The sequence below is a fragment of the Carya illinoinensis genome, chromosome 1 (assembly GCF_018687715.1).
Source record: "Carya illinoinensis cultivar Pawnee chromosome 1, C.illinoinensisPawnee_v1, whole genome shotgun sequence".
Taxonomy (NCBI): Eukaryota; Viridiplantae; Streptophyta; class Magnoliopsida; order Fagales; family Juglandaceae; genus Carya; species Carya illinoinensis.
Genome location: NC_056752.1, coordinates 3,421,312 through 3,440,914, shown reverse-complemented (window position 1 = coordinate 3,440,914; position 19,603 = coordinate 3,421,312). Strand labels below are relative to the sequence as shown.

At 32.0% G+C, this 19,603-nt stretch overlaps 1 long non-coding RNA gene across 1 annotated transcript; it reads left to right on the top strand.

Moving 5' to 3' along the window:
* Positions 1-1,553: 1,553 nt before the first annotated feature.
* Positions 1,554-4,182, top strand: LOC122301506. The gene is made up of 2 exons (XR_006240197.1): positions 1,554-2,807; positions 3,930-4,182. It is a non-coding gene; the product is annotated as an uncharacterized LOC122301506 (long non-coding RNA).
* The last annotated feature ends 15,421 nt before the right edge of the window (positions 4,183-19,603 follow it).

The following is a 19,603-nucleotide window of genomic DNA, read 5'->3' as shown; positions in this document are numbered from 1 at the left end:
AGCAGTATTACTTACTCGGCAATTGTAATCTACCCAATCTATTGGTACCATCATTCCTTCAGTCATGTTCGTCACTTAGCTCTAAACATTCATTCCATTACCACTAAAAGACATGTTCAATCCGCTCATGTTCCTTAATTGTTCCTTCATCATCCTTCTTTCTCCTCCTAAGCACCGCACCAAATCATCCCTTTATGACTTTTAGTTACCGAGCCATTTTTCTCCCTTATCCACTCTCTCATCACTAGCATCTCGTCAAGTTCATCAATCAATAACTTAATTGCACATTGATCCAAAAAGACTCACATGTTAGAAAATTTCAAATCATGTCTTTAATTGTTAAGTTGCTGAATTAAGGAAAGCTAGATCACTCCTCTTATTTGGCATGAACATCTATATGTTCCTTTTTGTTTGAAATTGTTGCTGCTGGAGTAAATCCTTGGGAGAACAAGTACAATATTAATGGGCCAGAATTGCTCAAACATGGGTGGATAGCAGTTCGCATTAGCTTTACAAGAACAATACTACCACCAACAAATGTGCTGGCATCCAATAAATTGCACACATACAGAAGGTGTTCCATAAAACTCCTTTGGTGGTGGACTTAGAGTCATGATGTTTCTTAATTCAATGGGTACAAAGTGTAAATATAATAATAGAGTTAAAAAAAAAAAAAAAAAAAAAATTGATACAGAGTAATGCTACTACGCCCCTTAAGTTATGCCACTCACTTTGTCCCATTGACGCGAGACCACATTGTGATACTACATGGCTTATTAAAAAAATAAAAAATACAAACATAAAAGGGTAGAGAGAATCTAGGGTTTTATCCTTCCTCTTTTTGTATTTTTCGGCGCTTTATATTGTTTTGAATATATAGTTTTTAAAATTTTTTAATAAGTCATGTGGCACAACAATGCGGTGTCATGTTAATTGGACAAAATGAGTAGTATAAATATAAATAGTAGACGTAGGGCATGTATATTTGTAAAAGCCCCCTTACTGGTCACGAGTGTCACTTGCTTACTTTCGTAAAGCTAGGCAAGAGATTTGCATAATTTAGATAAACATTGTTCATCACTCAGAGTTTATAAAATAAGTTGTTTTAAGAAAACATAACCAAATTCTCAAACTCATTGATCTGGAAATACTAACTTCATAGTCTAATCCTTCTAAACTTGGCCCGCCTGGTCGTACTGATCATCATCCTGACCTGGGTGGTTTAAAGGCATGAAATAAAACTAAAATGAGTCGAATACCTAGTCATCATTACTTTATATAGTCAAAATATACTAGCATAGGTTTTTAGTCATGCATTCACATTCATCTACTTACTATACATAATATATGCATTTCATTTAAAACATTACAAGGTCGGGTTTTTTTTTTAAAATGTTTTCCTTTCTTTTATAACATCTGCGTACCGATTTAAACCCGTTACCTTGGTTTAATAAAAACCTTTCCTAAACACTTTGTTGCCCTAGCCGCCACCCCCCCTCTGAATTCAGTCTCATCTTCTTCTCTCTCTCCCCCCCCATTCACTTTCTCTGTTATGCTCTCTCTCACTTTCTCTCATCTACTCTATCTCTCGCTCTGATCTCTATCTCTCTCGTGCTCTCACTGCTTAATGCTCTAACTTAAGGCCAACAGTGAAGCCCTTAGTTTTTGCAGCTGTCTCTCTCAATGCTCTCACCGCTGGCATTTTGTTAAGCTTCTCTCTCTCTCTCTCAATGTCGATTTGGGTATTAGAATATATCTTATGTCGAGTTTGGGTATTAGAGTATATCTTATATTCATGTATACTTTGTTTTGTTTCCAGATCTGCAATAGGGTCACAAAAAAATTCATGTATATTTTTTCCTATTACCAGATTTGGGTAAAAGTTTGTGTTAATTTTTTATTCTTCTCTCTGTTTGTTTTGTTCTCTCTTTGGTGATTTTGAGTTTGTTTTAACGAGAATGTTTGAATATTTTAGGAGTATTTTTATGGGTTAGATCCTTGTGCCGTCATCTTCATCCATGGGTATGTTTTATTCTCTCTATTTTTTTGTTCTCTCTTTGGTGATTTTGAGTTTTTTTTTAAGAGAAGATTTGAATGTTTGAGGAGTATTAGGTTGTTATAGGTTTTAGAGTTTGGGTGGAAGTCGAATCTTGGGATTAATTTTGGATTCTGTGGGTTAGGTTTGAAGAGGGAGTGAAATTGTGAAAGTGATGGGTTTTGGTGGGAGAGGTTTGAATGACCAAATACTTGCTCCTCTTTTCTTCAAATAGTCCTGTTTTCTTCCAACAGATCATTTTTGTATTCTGGTTGTTAAATAAAGGTGTAATATTAGGGCACTGAGTTGGAGATTATTTACAATCAACAACTGTAATGTGGACAAGAAGGCCACACTACATATTAATGTAATGTGGAGATTATTTGAAAAACCCTTGTAATGTCTTTTTCATATTAATATTACTGAATAATTTAGTTCTAATAGACAAGAGTAGTAGCATCAGTATTATGTAGGACTTGGATGACATGAACATTGATCATTATTGTTGAAGAACTCTTTACAAGGCATACCTAGAGGATTTTTATAGGTTTTGTCGAGTGAGTGTTGATTCCTAACTAAGATGTCCCTTCTCTTTATTGTTGAAGAACTTGTTTAAACTTCATTTGGGTTTTTATGGTTTCTCATGGTTGATCATTCCAATCTTAAATTACGTGTAATTATTTTATCCTTGACCTCGATATCTTTTTGCAGCATTGGAACTGAGCTCACCCGAGATGATTGCAAAAAATTTTACCATTAACTTTGGTTTACAGTAAGTGTTTTGCTCAAACTTGATGGGAATTTAACGTTGAATATGTTGTGTAGCTTTAGAATATAATCCTTGACAATGACAAATATGTAGCTACCTATTTGTGTGTTTGTCATTCTTCTTGGATTTAGACCTCCTCCATGCTCAATAGGAAAATAATTACTAGCTTAGGAATTTGCAAGGAATTGAAATGTTTTAGTTAGTAATAAAAAAAATTACTTTTTATTCAAATTGTTGTTTGATTGTATCCATTGTTTGTTTTCTTCTGTGATATATATAAGATATTTGCACACATCACACTCATGTATCAGTCATTGCTCTGGCTAGTCTTAATATTTCCAAATTGAAGTCTTTATCATGATATCTTGGTCGTAAGATTTGTAGTTATAGAAAATGTATTTGGAAGAATGAGTTGTTCAAATCTTTTAGGGTTTTTTCCTTTTATTACTTTTTTTTATTTGGGTCTGTTTTGATGGGAATGTTTGAATGTAAGAAGCAATTTTTTAGGATTTTTTTTGGCTTTTATTACTTTGATGGTTTGGGATTTATGTGACTTCGAGTAGATGAGATTCCTTATGTGGCTTCGAGTAGATCACAGAGAACTGTTATTGATATTGCCTTAAGTGGGTATTGTTATTATGGTGTTGGAACTTTATGGCTTGCTTACACTTTGATGAAAAAGAATGTGCCAAATAAGTTCAAAACTTTTTGTGGGGAGGCTGTTGTCATGGTTGGCCTGATTGACGTGTAAGCAGTGAAAGCTCTCTCTTCCTTGTTGTATATTTCTTCACCTTGAAAGCATAATGAATGGTTGCATAGAGTTGGTGCCGTATTTTGGGTTGTGTCCAGCCAAAGAATTTGCAAAGTTTGTCTAATTATACTTGACATTTTCGAGCTATATTTTCATTAACATTTTGGCTTAGTGTAAGTTACTGCAACTTTGATTATGTCAAAAAGCAAAACAGAGTCCATTCAAATGTTTAGTTGTGTGAGTTTCTTCTGCTATCATATCCCATCCATCTCTTTTTATTTAGAAATGAAGTTGTGAATTTATATGAGGTTATAATTGCAGATCAGTTCAATTTATTGCAATCTAATTATGCCATTTATGCTTCTGCTTAACAGATTGAAGCAGCAGAGGAGAGGAAATGAAGATTATGGAATAGCACATGTTGCTATTTCATTTTCACATTTGTAGGTTGAAGATCATGAAATAGCACATGTTTTTGCTGTTAGCGCAGGCAATGATTATTCAGTGGGAAACATGATCGTTATGTAATTCATCTTGTAGTTTTATATTTTGTATTGTAATGTAATATATAAAGAACAAAATAATGTAAGATGTAGTGGATTCATGCATTTTAGTTTTTCATTTTTATATATTTTTATTATTCTAGAAAATGTTAGTATTATGCTTTTAATATTACCTCTTAGAAAATTTTCACACTAAATATAGGCTTTAAAAAAAAAATTACGATTTTCAACATTTTTTTTTAATTTCTATAATAAATATAGGCTTTTTACACAAGGGATTTTTCTTGAAAAATCTTTAATATAATATAGGTCTTTATTAAAAAAAATTATGCTTTTTAAACCTTATTGAAATACATAATTATATATTATTATAAAAAATACCCTGGTTCAACCCAGAGCCCGGAATTTGGGTTTTATAAAACCCGGGCTCATTCGGGTTTCAGCCTAGGTCTGATTAGGGCTAATCCGGCCCAAGTTTCAACCCGGGTTTGAAACCTAGGTTCTGGTCCGGGTTTACCCAGATTCCCAAGTTGGAACCCGGATGAACAGGCCTACTCCTCCCCCCCTCCTTCCTCCCTCCATCTTCTCTCTTATTTTCTTATTTTCTTTTTATTTTTTTGGTCATTTTTTAGGGCAAAGCATGGCAGGAGGCTGATCTATTGCTCTCCGGCGTCCAGCGACCACCACGCGCCCCTCCATAGGGTTTCCAAGGTGCCGATCTTTCAGATAGGGGAATAATTTTGCTTAAATGAGCGGCTTGTGAGCCACACGCGCGGTCTAAAGAGGGCACATGAAACCCACGCGCCTCCGTTAGAGGTGTTGTTCTACCTCCACAAGCCAATGTTCTGGGTCAGGGCCACCGGTTATTTCAGATGTGATCGACCTCCATACCCCTAAGGTGGCATGTGGCTCTCATGCGCCATCACAATAGATTTGTTTCTTTTATTTTCCTCCAAGGTTGAAGATGCAGATCTACAACATTTCAAGCTGTAATTAGTTATTTTCCCATGTAATTTTCATTTATGTACTGTTTTTATTTTAGAAAAATAAAAAAACCAAGAAAACACTTAGTCTCTTGGACTGTTTTTAGTCTCTTGGACTATTGTCCCTGGATAGAGTTGTACGGTCTCTTGGCCTGTGGGTTTGTAGAGATTTCCAGCATGGATTAGACCATGTTAGTTACGGTTATGTATTGAGGCACTATTAATATTGTAGTTGACTTATAATGTATGTTTCAAGTCCAGTTGTAATATCCGTTATTAATGAATGCAATATGCTTTTACCAACAAAAAAAAATAAAAAAATTAATCACAACATAAATTAAAATAATACAATAGTTTCATAATATAATATAATAAAATCCCTTAAAAGTTGCTATCATAGTTTCTGTAAAATACATAAACCTGACTTACACATCAAGCTTACATAAGACAACCCATTAAAAATGTTCTTACAATTTTGCTGAAATAAAATAAACTCAACCCAACCCAATTTAAAACAAAGCCCATTTTAAAATAACACAATTGAAGTCCACGTGAACCACCATTATGCTAGTGTTTTTTTTGCCCATTTTAAAAACACAATTCCGCAATATATATCCATAATAAAGGGTAGGGGTGAAAATCGCCGCCGACCGATGAGAGGGAAAATGGTGGATGGACCGACCGTAACTGGTCGACGGGGAGGAGAACAACCAGTCGTATCGACTCCGGTGGTTCTCTGGCAGCTTACGATCGGTTCTCGGTTCCCCTCCAGCGGTGTTGTTCATCTGAGAGAGTAGAGAGAGAGAGAGTTGCAGAGGAGAGAGATAGGGTTAGAAACGCAGAAACGGGAAAGAAGAAAGGAAGAAGACGATATGTAATATCTAAACGATGGCGTTTGGTTTAATATCAGACGACGCCGTTCTAATTTATTTTTTTTTCTCACCTTATAGATAAAATGACGCCGTTTGGTTTAATAACAAAGACGTCGTTTAATCTGTGTGTAAAACACAAAAGTAGGAGTAAAACGACGTCGTTCCACTTAAACTTAAGTGGAACAGCGTCGTTTCATATTGATAAAATTAAAAAAAAAAAAAAAGTATTATTACATCGGCTGGTTTAGCGGTTTGAGCCGGCCTCAAATCGCGACTGAATCGACGATAGGCGGTTTTGCTAAAACGTTGCCACCTGCTAACCGGTTCCTTAGCAGTTTCGGACTCCGGCGGCCAGTCTGAGTCGGTCACGGCTGGTTCCATGGTTGCTTGTACACCCCTAATAAAGGGCACAACGGTAATTGAAGTGGGCTTTGTTTTAAAACGAAGCCCATTGTAGAAATTGAAGTCCACGTGAACTAGGGGTGAGTTCGGTCCGGTCCGGTCCGGTCCGGGGAGGTTTTGCGGACCGGACCTATTCGGTCCAGGGTTTTCCCACCCTGGACCGGACCGAACTCCCTCAGGGCCGATTCGGTCCGGTCCTATTCGGTCTGGTCAGTCCATTCGGTCCACGATTGACTTTTTTTTTTTTTAATCTAAAGACATTTTGTATAATATCTATGTAATTATATTGTGATATATTTAATATATATACATATGGTATACTATTATATATATATATATTAGTAATAGACTAATACTATTAGTCTATTAGTAATAATACTTTAACTAATAACTATATGTAATAATAGTAATAGTGATAACTATATATGTAACTATATGTAATACTAATAACTAATACTATTAGTCTATTAGTACTAATAACTATACTAGTACTAATACTATAACTAATAACTAGATAGTAATACTATATGTAATACTATATTAAATAATAGTAATACTAATACTCTATGTAGTTATAGTGATTTAATACTAACATATTACATATCAAGTTAACTATACTAATACTATTATAAATTTACAAATATATGATATATTATAATTTATACTATAACTTTTATAATATGTTAATACATTAATATATATACTAGTACTATATATATTTTTTTTGATCAGTTATACTAGTACTATATATTATAGTTAATAGTTATACATTAAAGACTATAGTAGTACATTGATACTAAATATATATAGTTATAAACTTATAATGATTTAGTTATTATGAATTTATAATTAGTATAACTATATAATTGTATTAGTATTAGATTATTAGTAATTCAATTTGGCTATATTATATTAGTAATATTAGTTATGTTGAATCAGTTAGTTAGTATAACTATATTCTATATTATTAGTATTAATATAAATATTAGTATTAGTTATAACTATATAACCTATATTAGAATGAGTCTTAGACTATATAATAGACTAATAGTATTAGTACAACTATATAAGTATATTGTATAGCTATATATTAGTTTTAATTATAGTGATTAGTATAACTATATAATAGTGGACTATTAGTATAACTATATATTAGTATTAGTTATACTGTTATGGTAATTTAGTATATTATAATTTATATATTATATTTATACTATAACTCTTATAATATATTAATATTTACTAGTACTATATATTATAGTTATATATTAAATAATATAATAATACATTCATACTAAATATATATAGTTATATTTCTAGTGATTTAGTTATTAACTTATTATGATTAGTATAACTATATAAGTATTAACTATAATGATTTATATATATTAATTAAATATAAGTATAGTGATAATTAAATTATATTAATTAAAGTGATAAATATACTATATAGCTATACATATAGTATTAATTATAGTGATTAGTATAACTATATAAATTATATAATAGTATATTAGTATTAATAGTAGACTATTAGTATAGGTCACTATAGCTATTGTTGAAGTATTAGTTATAGTGATTTAGTATAACTATATTAGTATAAGTATAACTATAGTCTACTATTAATATTTTTTTTATACCATATATAATTATATAATTAATTATATACAACTATTATATAAATAATATATATAAATATATTTTTTTTAATTTTCTATTCCATCCGGTCCGGGGTGAAAACCCCCCAGATTGGGACCGGACCGAAACCTTTCAGTCTCTTAGAAATTGGACCGGACCGGACCGGTCCCAATTCGGTCTAATCCAAACAGGATCGGTCCTGTCAGTAAAGAATCCAAAATTAAGAAAAGATATCCGGGAAACACAGCGAAGATAAGGGAGCCAAACGCTAAAAGAAAGAAAAACATGTGGGTTGGCGCAAGAAAAGGGAGGCCCGCTGAAAACAAACAAACATGACTCACGGCAAAAGAAAAGGGAAACAAAAGAAAGAAAAAAAATAAACTTGTGGGTCTTGGGTGTTACAATAGTTATTGTAACTAGATTTTTCTTAAATGAGTTATATATATAGAGTTTTGTTATGTATAAATAAAGTTACGTACTACTCTGTATATCAATACTGATTATTTCATATTCAAAATTTAAATTAACATTATTTTCAATAAAATTTATTTTTTGACCAATCACATTAAATTGATACATATATTAGTATGCAGTTGTGCTTACAACTAGATTTTTCCTATATATATATATTTTCCGTAAATCACCTAAAACTCCACTTTTTTTAAGTTAAGTTTCAAGTCAATAGTACTCCAAATTTTAAATTTTAACAATATCAAAAGGGAAGGCATCTCAAGTCAATGAAGTCATAATAAAAATTGACACCACCAATCCAAATTTATAAATGGAGAAATTAAGTCACTGGTCGGTCTCTGTAATGCGTAAGTAATGAATCGAATTAGTCTAAGTCAATGTGGAAAATATATATCCTAACTTTAGCTAGCCTCAACTCAGGTAACCCATTTTTATAAAGTTTTTCATGCAATAGTATATGGAGTCATAATGTTTCTTAATTAAAAAGGTCTAAAGTTTAAATACAATAATAAAGTAAAAAAATGATATAATATAATATATGTACCAAGTCTATTTGAGTATATATTTTGTTTGAAAGAGTCCACTCTAATTTAATATTTCAAGCGAATGGGGTCATAATTTTGTGAATCACAATTTTAGACATTAATTATTGAGAGAACTATTGAGTAAAAACATTAAAATTTTGAAATGGGTACAATTTACTAATTATTAAAATTTCATAAACGTTTTTTAATTGATGCCACATTTATTAGTGGGTTGTATGCTAACTTCTTTTTTACAATTTTTTTAGTAGGAACATAAAGGGATGGACACGCTAATCCCTCTAATAAAAGTGTGCAATGGGAGTTGGAGTGATAAATGTGTGCAAAGTGTTAGTGCTCAAGAAGTCAAGGGTTCATTAAAAAAGAGATAGATATAAAATGTAGATCTTTATAATTATAATATTTATTTTTAGATGCGTAGATCATATCTTGAATAGCAATAAATATTTACTAACTAAATATAATATAACTTACATCTTATGACCATATTTCTCTCTCAGTCTAGACTCCAAATTTAAAATAAGAATTTTAGGAAATACAAATATGTGGTTAGGTTGCATCTATTATCTATATAATTTATGAAGCATCATTTGTATTCTATTAAGGGAATTAATCATTTTATTTTATTGACCCATCCCAACCATTCACTTGTTAATTAAAAAGGTTTTTCATTGTATTGACTACTTATTTATCACAATAAATTATCTTAATCTCTTGATTTTAAGTTATGATTACCAATTCAATGGAAAGGAAAAAAATATAAGAAATTTTATTTTATAGTGGTTATTAATTTTTCACTACTTATCTCTTTGATTTTTCTGCACTTATCTCAATTATTATTTTACTATTACTTTTTAAATAAAAAATTATTTATCTTATTGTAGCTATTATCTCATTATTATTTACGTTTCGACTTCTTGATATTTTAAATATATTAGTTTTATCATCATTTGGAGAGCAAGCAAAACTTAAGTGATGTACTTAATTGTCTTGACCATGACATGTCAAGCAAAAGTCAATAAAAATTTCTTGAAATCAAATTATTGCCTAAGGTTAATTAATTGGGCTTTCAAATTAACTAAAGCAAGCTTGGTCTTACTTCATGTCATTATGAAACAAACTAAATGTTTTCAAATAAATTTTGGGTTATTAAAATATAATACATGATCCACTTTGGGTACTTTTCCTCTCTCATGAAATCTTCACCACAATTCAATTATACATCATCCAATGTATCACCTTGAACATGGCTTTCACTTAGGTCTCATTTGGTTATACAAATGAAATGAGATAAAAGTTAAAAACTGAATAAAATATTATAAGAATATAATTTTTTAGTATATTTTTTGTTTTAAAATTTTAAAAAGTTGAATTGTTTATTGTATTTTGTTTAGAAATTTAGGAAATTTGTAATGATTAGATGAGATGAGACAAGATGAAATAATTTTTAAAAAAGTTTAGTTGCATGGAATTGCATATTCATCTAATTATTAGTGCAATTTGAGGGAATTAATGCCCATCATTCTCAAATCAATTGTTTCGTCATTTCAATATCGGGGGTTGCCTAACAGTAGAATCATTTTCTCGGTAGAGTTGGTTAACTCGAAATGCAATGGTGCCACTCACCTCAATTTCAATCCAGTTCAACACTCACGCATGAAACATATACAAATTGATTTTCATTTTGTGCGTGATCTTGTTCAACGTGGTACTCTCCAAGTTAGACATGTGCATACACAAGATCAACTGGCAGATTTGTTGACAAAGCCATTGTGGAGACTAAGGATAGAAATATTAAGACAAAAGATTGGTCTTGCCGATGGAAGCTCAATCTTGCGAGGGTGTATAAAGACTGATTGCAAGAATCAAGGCCAACACATAACAGAGCATCTTTAGCCTCCGATCAAGCAAATTATTCTCAATCAATTTTGTCAAATCTGTATTTTTGGAAACTGCTATACAAATATATTATAGTATGTAACTGATGCATAGATTTAGTCTTACAGTTGTAAATTGCCATAAATAGATCTGTGTATATAAGTCATTTTTCACTGCATCAATAAGATGAGGAATTTTATTCATTGAAAATAGCAGTGTTATTTTTCCCATACATGGATCATGTATTCCAATTCCCTAATTCTTGTCTCCTCAATTTGTAGTTGCTCAGTTCTTTTGGCTAATAAAACATATGCCTGAGGTTGGATTTGGACAAAATGGCATTTCATGAGGTCATGCACTTTTTGCAGCGAATAAAATTTGTTAGTCCAGGTATCACTAAAAATTCAAAAATAAAAAATAAAAATAAAAATAAAATCAAAACAAATTCTTGTTGAATTAGGCCATGAGGATGTTGGCCATCAAAAGTAACTGTTTTTATCGGGCATCATTATGAGTGCAAGAGTTTCAACAATATGCCATGCATGGTTCATTGACATTAATGGTTTTGAAGAGAAATAATGGAAGGTGGTTGGGGGGCCTCATCAATGAAGAAAATGGCATTTGAGCAGCAAATTCAGCGGATACTGTCATTACCAACCATCTTAAGAGTTATCTTTTAACTTTTGACTAACTTCGGCTCAATTGCCTTTCATTTGGCTGATTTTTTGCAATCTATTGATACAAATATTGGACTCTATTGATTATTTGTACGTTTCTCTAATTCTTGAGGAATATAGAAATATTATATTGCCCATATGAACAATAGAAATACTAACAGGGGCATGAATTACCTAAATAGAGATATGGAACCCGCCGGGGGGGGGGGGGGGGGGGGGGGGGCATGTTTAATGTTGTGATAATGTTTACTGGTAGGAGTAGTTGATAATGTTTAATGTTGTGAGAGAATGGGTTGAGATAAAAAATTTGTGGAGGAGGTTCATCTAAGTGAGAAACTTTTGACTCTTCTTTCACTCCAGACTTTGTAGTCCACTCAGTACCATAAAGGATGATTTCCTTTGTGAGATATTTAAGGGGGACATGCATTAAATGATGATTTCCTTTATGGTAAAATGTCATCTCTCTCATTTACAAATGCAATGTCCATGAAGTTTCCCTTTCTTTTGGTGGTAGGTCATCTCTCTCATTTTGCAACCTCTGGCTGGCTACTTTGCATCAAAACAGGGTAGAATTGAAAACGTCTTACATGAACAGTTGTCATCTCCAAGAAATGATTTTTTTTCCTGAAATTATCAACAGTGTATAAACATTATTGATGGGTCTTTCCTTCAGTGAAGTTTTCCAACGAGGCCTAATTGGATAAATTTACATCGTAGACATATGGCATGTATATTTTTTTTCCAGATAAAGCACATAAAACTCCACTCTTTTGTGCAGTCTAGTTTGCCTTAGTCCAAGTCAATAGTGCTCAATATTTTAAATTCCAGCCATTCTTGAAAGTGAAAGGCACCTCAAGTCAATGAAGTCATTGTGGAAACTAACACCACCAATCCAAATTTAAAACTCCACTCTTTTGTGCGGTCTAGGTTTGCCTTAGTCCAAGTCAATAGTGCTCAATATTTTAAATTCCAGCCATTCTTGAAAGTGAAAGGCACCTCAAGTCAATGAAGTCATTGTGGAAACTAACACCACCAATCCAAATTTATAAATTTGGAAATTAAGTCACTGGTCGGTTTCTGCATGCGTAAGTAATGGGTCTAATTAGTCAAGTCAATGTGGAATACTCTCAACTCAGTAACTCATTTTTCTAAAGTTTTTCATGCAGTGGTTTGCCAAGCAGATGATTGCATAATCCAATGTGCATGCATCATGATAAGGATATAGAGTCTCACACCAAGGTTTAACTATTGTCAGTAAAATGGTAAACTACTACTGCATAATTAAGCATGAAGAATGATAAACCTACAACTATTTTATAACTCTATTTAAAATGAAAGGTAATTATCATGTAAATTTGAAAAGTATTTTTGATGAAGTGTCACAATTACATTAGTTAATTTGAAGTTAGTGGTAAAAGAGTTGTAAAAGAGTAATTGTAGGTATACCATTATCGATCCATTAAGCATTAGCCAATCCGAGTCAGTAGGGGTATGATTTGATTTTGGAGTTGCTTGTAAAGTAATTAGCATGAGATGGGTAGTTGGGAAAAGAAGGTCTTTTTCCCCTTCGTTTGAGTCAATGGCATATTGATCATAAATAGATGATTCCTCAAAACACCCAAAACTCTAGAAATTCTTAAGATTAATAAAAGTGTGCAAAGAGGAGTTAGAGTGATAATTGTGAAGAGTGTTAGTGCTCAATTAAACAGTTGAGTATCGTTAAAAAAGGATATAAATATAATATGTAGATCTTTATAAATTATAATATTTATTTTTAGATGTGTAGATCATATCTTGAACATCATTAAATACTTACTGGCTAAATATAATATGACTTATATATTATGACTATCTCTCTCTCAATCTACACTCTAAATTTTAAATTAGAATTTTAGGGAATATCAATCCATGTATGGTTAAGCCGGCATGATCTATTATCTATATAATTTATGAATAGCATAATTTGTATTCTATTGAGCTAATTCATCATTTTATTTTATTGACCTATCCCAACCCTTCACTTGTTAAAAAGATTTTTCATTGTATTGACTTAATTATCACAATAAATCTCAATTATTGTTTTACTATTACTATTTACGGTTACCAATTAAATAGAGAGGAAAAAAAACAAAGATAAGAAATTTCATTTTATGGTGGTTATTAATTTTTCACTACTTGTTTCTTTGACTTTTCTACACTTATCTCAATTATTGTTTTACTATTACTTTTTAAATATACCAGAAAATTATTATTTATCCTATTGTAGCTATTAACTCATTGTTATTTATGTAATGACTAAATGGAAATTCTTAATTACATGGCCTATACTCTAAAATGACTAGTCAAAAATACAAATAGAGTCTCATTGGAACATTAAAAAGAATAAGACCTTCTTATTTCCGAGTAATGTGAGACTTTATATACCATCTACCATTATTCTTATCATATGGGGTATCACAATTTACCTTCTGACTTGTTGATGTTTTAAATATGTTATTTTAATTATTTATACAAATTACGCAGGTGGATGACCTGTTTTTAATATGCATTTCAGTACCAAAACAGATTAGGTAGAATATTATCATCATTAGGAGAGCAAGCAAATCTTAAGTGACGTTGTCTTGATCATGAGTTCATGTTTGTGTCAATTTGGTTAGAATTTGAGGACGAAAGTCACGAAAATGTCAATAAATGATTTCAAATAAATTTTGGGTTATTAAAATATAATACATGACCCCCTTTGGGTACTTTTCCTCTCCCATAAAATCTTCACCACAATTCAAATATAAATGACCAATATACTTATTTATTAGTTGCATGAAATTGCATATTGATCATCTGATTATTCGTGCGATTTGAGGGAATTAATGCCGCCCATATTCTCAGATCAATTGTTTCGTCATTCAATATCGGGGGTTGCCTAATAGTAGAATCATTTTCTCTGTAGGGTTGGTTAACTCCAAGGGTGGGTCTACACCCACCGCTCCCAGCCCCAACTTGAACTGGGAGCCACTGTTAGTTTTAAATAAGTTTTTTTTTTTTTTTTTCCTTTTTCTTATACGTATTTTTTAATACTTTTAATTTTAAATATTTAAAAAAAATAAAAAAATGATAATATTATTAAAAAATACTTTTTTAATCATTAAGTAAAAAGAAAAATTAAAAAATAAAATAAAAAATTCAAGCAGTAACACTGAGCAGTAAGTTTGGCTTGTGAGAGTAGCATTTTTCTAACTCCATATAAAAAGGAATGGGACCTCATAGATCAGTCACAATCAGGTACTATAGTGTGCATGGAGACCAATTAAAGCCTATCCATGTGAATGTGGACATTAAAGGCACTACTTTTTCATGGATAGGATTAGATTCCAATAAGTCAATATCAATGTGGAAATAATTTAGCTCCTCACTTACGTCAAGTTTCATTCACGGAAAATTCAAAGTCTTTTCCATACACGTTATCCGATTCATGTGCATAAGGTTAGTTGTAGTGTTACTGTTAGCTGTAGTAGTTTTGAGAATGTTATGATTAAGGAAGCTTCAGAAGGAAATTAATTTTAACTGCCTTGTCCTTGTATTTATTTCTAAGTAGGTGCTTTCTGTTGTATATGTCCTGTTTACTTGGGCGTTATGCCTATTCCTCCTTAAGTATTAATAAAATTTCTTTTCACTTATAAAAAATGTCTTATGTTATCTATAACTGGTAGAGAAGCCGTAAAGAATCAAAGAAATAAGTAGAATCAAGAGTAGGCTCCTCGCATTCTTGACCAATATTCTCTTTTCACTTATAAGTTTTTTTTTTTTTTTGCTAAACAAGCGAGTAGACTTCATTAAAAAATTAGAAAAGATGATACATGAGAAGGGGTGGGATTCTCCAACAAACGCTCCAGAACAATAACAACAGTGCAAATGGATGGATAAAAAAATAAAAAAAAAATAAAAAAAGTTTTATGCGCATGTGTACGATGACTGTTGAAAACAAATCGTCCAACTGTTAAAAACCACCCAAGCGTGAAGTCCAAAATCGCAGCTGGAAATTTGCAGCCTTTCACCATCCATTAATGGCTGTAGGTCCAACATGGCTGAAGCAGCCCACATATTTGTGAAGATTGATTTCTTATTCAAAAGAAGGACGAAAGAAATGTTTTTAATTTTGGATAAGCAATCCCATAATTGTGGACTACCACAAATAGCTATCCATGCAGCAAATACCCAAAACGATAGACATATAAATCATTTGTAATTTCTTATCCCAATAATGATAGACATACAAATCTTTTTATAATCTTTCTATACAACTATATTTTAAATAAGCTGCATCTTTATAAAATAATTTAAAAAATAACATCAATTTATATAAATACCGTTATTTTAAAATATGGTTATATAAAAATTATAAAAAAATTATTGTGTATATATCATGACCCAGTCCCAATAAAATATCTTAGTTTTTTTCTTTATGGGCCCTACAATGATTGAAGATGATAATATGATCTATTTATTGCCTCCCTAACACGCCTTCTTCTTTACTAAAGAAACAACCTAAATATCGGATTATGCGTTACCTTGCTTTCATCCAAGTGGGCAACTTGGAGGTTCGTGGCATTGCATTACAACTTCTTCTAACCATTTTTCCACAAGGAGGGTACTTTCTCTTTCTTTCCTTTTCTAAATAGGCATTCTTGTGCTCCACAGGATAGAGGGTTTAGATTTCACATAAATGCCGTGCTTGAACTTTATACCAAGTCACTCAAACATTGGTTAGTTTTTGGATGACGTCAACGTGCTCAAAACTTAATGCCTCATGGCGTGTTGAGACTACGTCTAGTCTCAAATGCAGAGCAACAATGTATGTATGTATATAATCATTCCATCACTTTATGTTTAAATCCACCCCAAAATGGCTTAGAGCATTGGCATTGGATCAGTCATCTCAATTTTTAAAATTTGACTATTATGTAACTTTTATACTCTTGGCCAATCATTCAAAACTTAAAGTCTATATTGGATTAGCCATCACACTCTCTATAATAATAAAATTTTATTATTTTTATTATTAATATTTCTTTAATTAAATTATATAGATGAACATTACTTATATTACAAATTTGTAATATAAGTAATGTTCATCTGGTTTTATAATTTGAAACACTTCGAGACAGCCCATCTGGTTTTATAAGAAAACCAGCCCTCTAATCTGAATGTGACACGTAAGCAATTATAGAATTAATAGACCAAAACACAGGAGATTGAAAATAGAAAGAGGAGAAAATAGAAAGAGGAGAAATCGGAGTAGACCTCTGCCCAAAACCAGCAACCATTTTCACACTGAAACCAGCACAACTCCACGCCAAAACCAACACTCCAAAGGGTCGTCGCTACCACCAAATGGAGACCCCATTCCTCAATCCTACAACCTTGCTCTCTTCATCAATAATTTTTTTTTTCATCAATAATCTTAGTAGAGACATCATCATGAGATGCAGGTGTAGTTTCTTGTCTTGGTTCATATTTCTTTCGACTGGAAGCAGGTGGTCTCAACCAACTTGGGAGACCGCTAAAAATGAATTACCTATTATGAAACTAAGAGAGAAATAATATTGCAAGAGAAATCGTTGTTATTCAATACAAAACCTCCTCATATACAAGTGAACGATACACATATATATAAGAGTACAAAAGCGGTTTATGTATAGTTTAAGTCGTAATTGATGGCTAAAGATGATTTTAATTGATGGCTAAAGATGGTCATACAAATCAGTTTATAACATTACCAATAATTGAGTTATATTAGTGACCTATCCCAATAATACTACTTTGATGAAGAGAGCAAGGTCGTAGGATTGAGGAATGGGGTCTCCATTTGGTGGCGGCAACGACCATTCGAAGTGTTGGTTTCGGCATGGATCTATGCTGGTTTCAGTGTGAAGATGGTTGCTAGTTTTGGGCAGAGGGCTACTCTGATTTTTCCTCTTTCTATTTTCAATCTCCTGTGTTTTGGTCTGTTAATTCTATAATTACTTACGTGTCACATTCGGATTAGAGGGCCAGTTTTCTTATAAAACCAGATGGGTTGTTTAAAAGTGTTTCCCATTAGTATATAAATCACTATACTAAATAATCATATATAAAATTATCACATTTTTTTTTCTCAGCAAATAGGAAATTTTATAGATAAACTATTGGATACAAGATATAAGTTCATTGGGGGTGGAAATCCCCGACAGTCTTTCCAAAGTCAACACACATTACAACACAAAATAAAAAGAAAAAAGAGGATGAACTGAACCAAACAATTGGCTCCCACCCAAATCTTATAAAGGGAGACCGCTTGGTGACGGTTTTGAAATAGTCTGATGAACAGACTATGAGACTGCAACTTTTTAGCTGCAATAAAGGGTGTGCTGCAACGTGTTGGTCTGGACTGACCGGAAGGAATTGCCGCTACCACTTTCACTCAATCTTTGATTAGGAAAAGCAGTAACATAGGAAAGCAACGAACTAAGACGAATCATCAGAGAGGAACCTCCACTATCGATGATGGCGAGTGAAGTACACATGCTGCAACTGGAGAGGACAAGAAGGTCAGACCATGAAGAAGCAACCCCACTGATCCCAACAGTGCCGCGCGTGGCGGCAGAAAAAGTCCCCAGGCACGGCGACGCGTGGAACTATCGCACGGCATAAGCCGCGCGTGATACCAATGCGCTGCTTGAAATGACAAACTCTTGTCGTCGACTTGAAGATCAGCACCCAGGGAGGCTAATGGTGGGGTGTGTGACAAACGAAGAACTCCGGAAGGCAGTAGATCACACAATTTGGAAGTTAACATAAATAAACTAATGGACAACCCCAAAAAAAGGGTACAAAAGTGCCCTACGTGGCGGTTGAGGCTGGCATAAGAGGGAGGTTGGTGGAGTCAAAGCTCCAGCCGCCCTCCCCCCGACGAACGGAGCAAGGCTCTGGTAATGGGTATCACAGGAGTTTTACTAATACTAATAGTATAATATAGAATATAGTTTTACTTATACTAATATAATTATACTAAATCACCATAACTAATACTAATATATAGCTATACTAATAGTCTAATATTAATATTACTATAGTCTAATCTCTTTTTTTTTAAAGAGCATGTAGTCACATGTCTAATAGTGACCTCCTCCTAATTTTATTGATAATGCCCTTACTTATAGTAGAGGAATGCCGTGGTTACAATATAGTCTAATATATTATATAGCTATAACTAATAATAATAATATATACTAATACTAATAGTATATTATATTCTTTAATGTAAGTACAATAATAGAAGACGATGACTAAACTAGAAGACGACGACTAAACTATATTAAACTAATAGAAGACGATGACTAAACTAGATAAGTGATTAGTTGCTCTCTGATCTCCCAAGTCGTCGTCTTCTACCAGAGTCAATGCGCTCCAACTCAGAAACTTCGAGATTCAAGGGATGAAATTTACGCCTTGGTTATGCGGTTAGATGAAATAAATATAATATTTCTCATATAAAATAAAATATATATTTTTATTATAAATAAAATTAAAAATAAATTCTAACTATAACTCGTAATATTTCTAACATCTTTTTATTATCTATATTAAAAGAAAAATGATTAAGAATTTTGATTTAGATTCAATACTTGATAATTTTATTTGTTTAAAAGAACGCAAATTATAATTTTAGACACTATATTTTTTCTATTTAATATATTTGTATAAATGTCTTTATATTATTTCAATGATATATTATTCTTGACATATCAAATATTTTTTTAATATATAAATTATATTAAACGTATTTTATTTTTATTATAAAATTTCATATTAAATTATTATATATCGAAAAAAAATTATATAAAAATATAACAAAAAATATTTTATATGGTTCTTTTATTTGGCCCCCAAGTGTAATTTCCTGGCTCTCTACTGAACTAGACGACAATTAGTCGTCTATTTAAATCCATTCCAAATAGCTTAGAATGGCATGATTAGTCGATCGATCACTCATCTAGTTTTGCTGTTGCCCCTAATTCCTTTCCCATCAACAGATCCAAGAGGCAA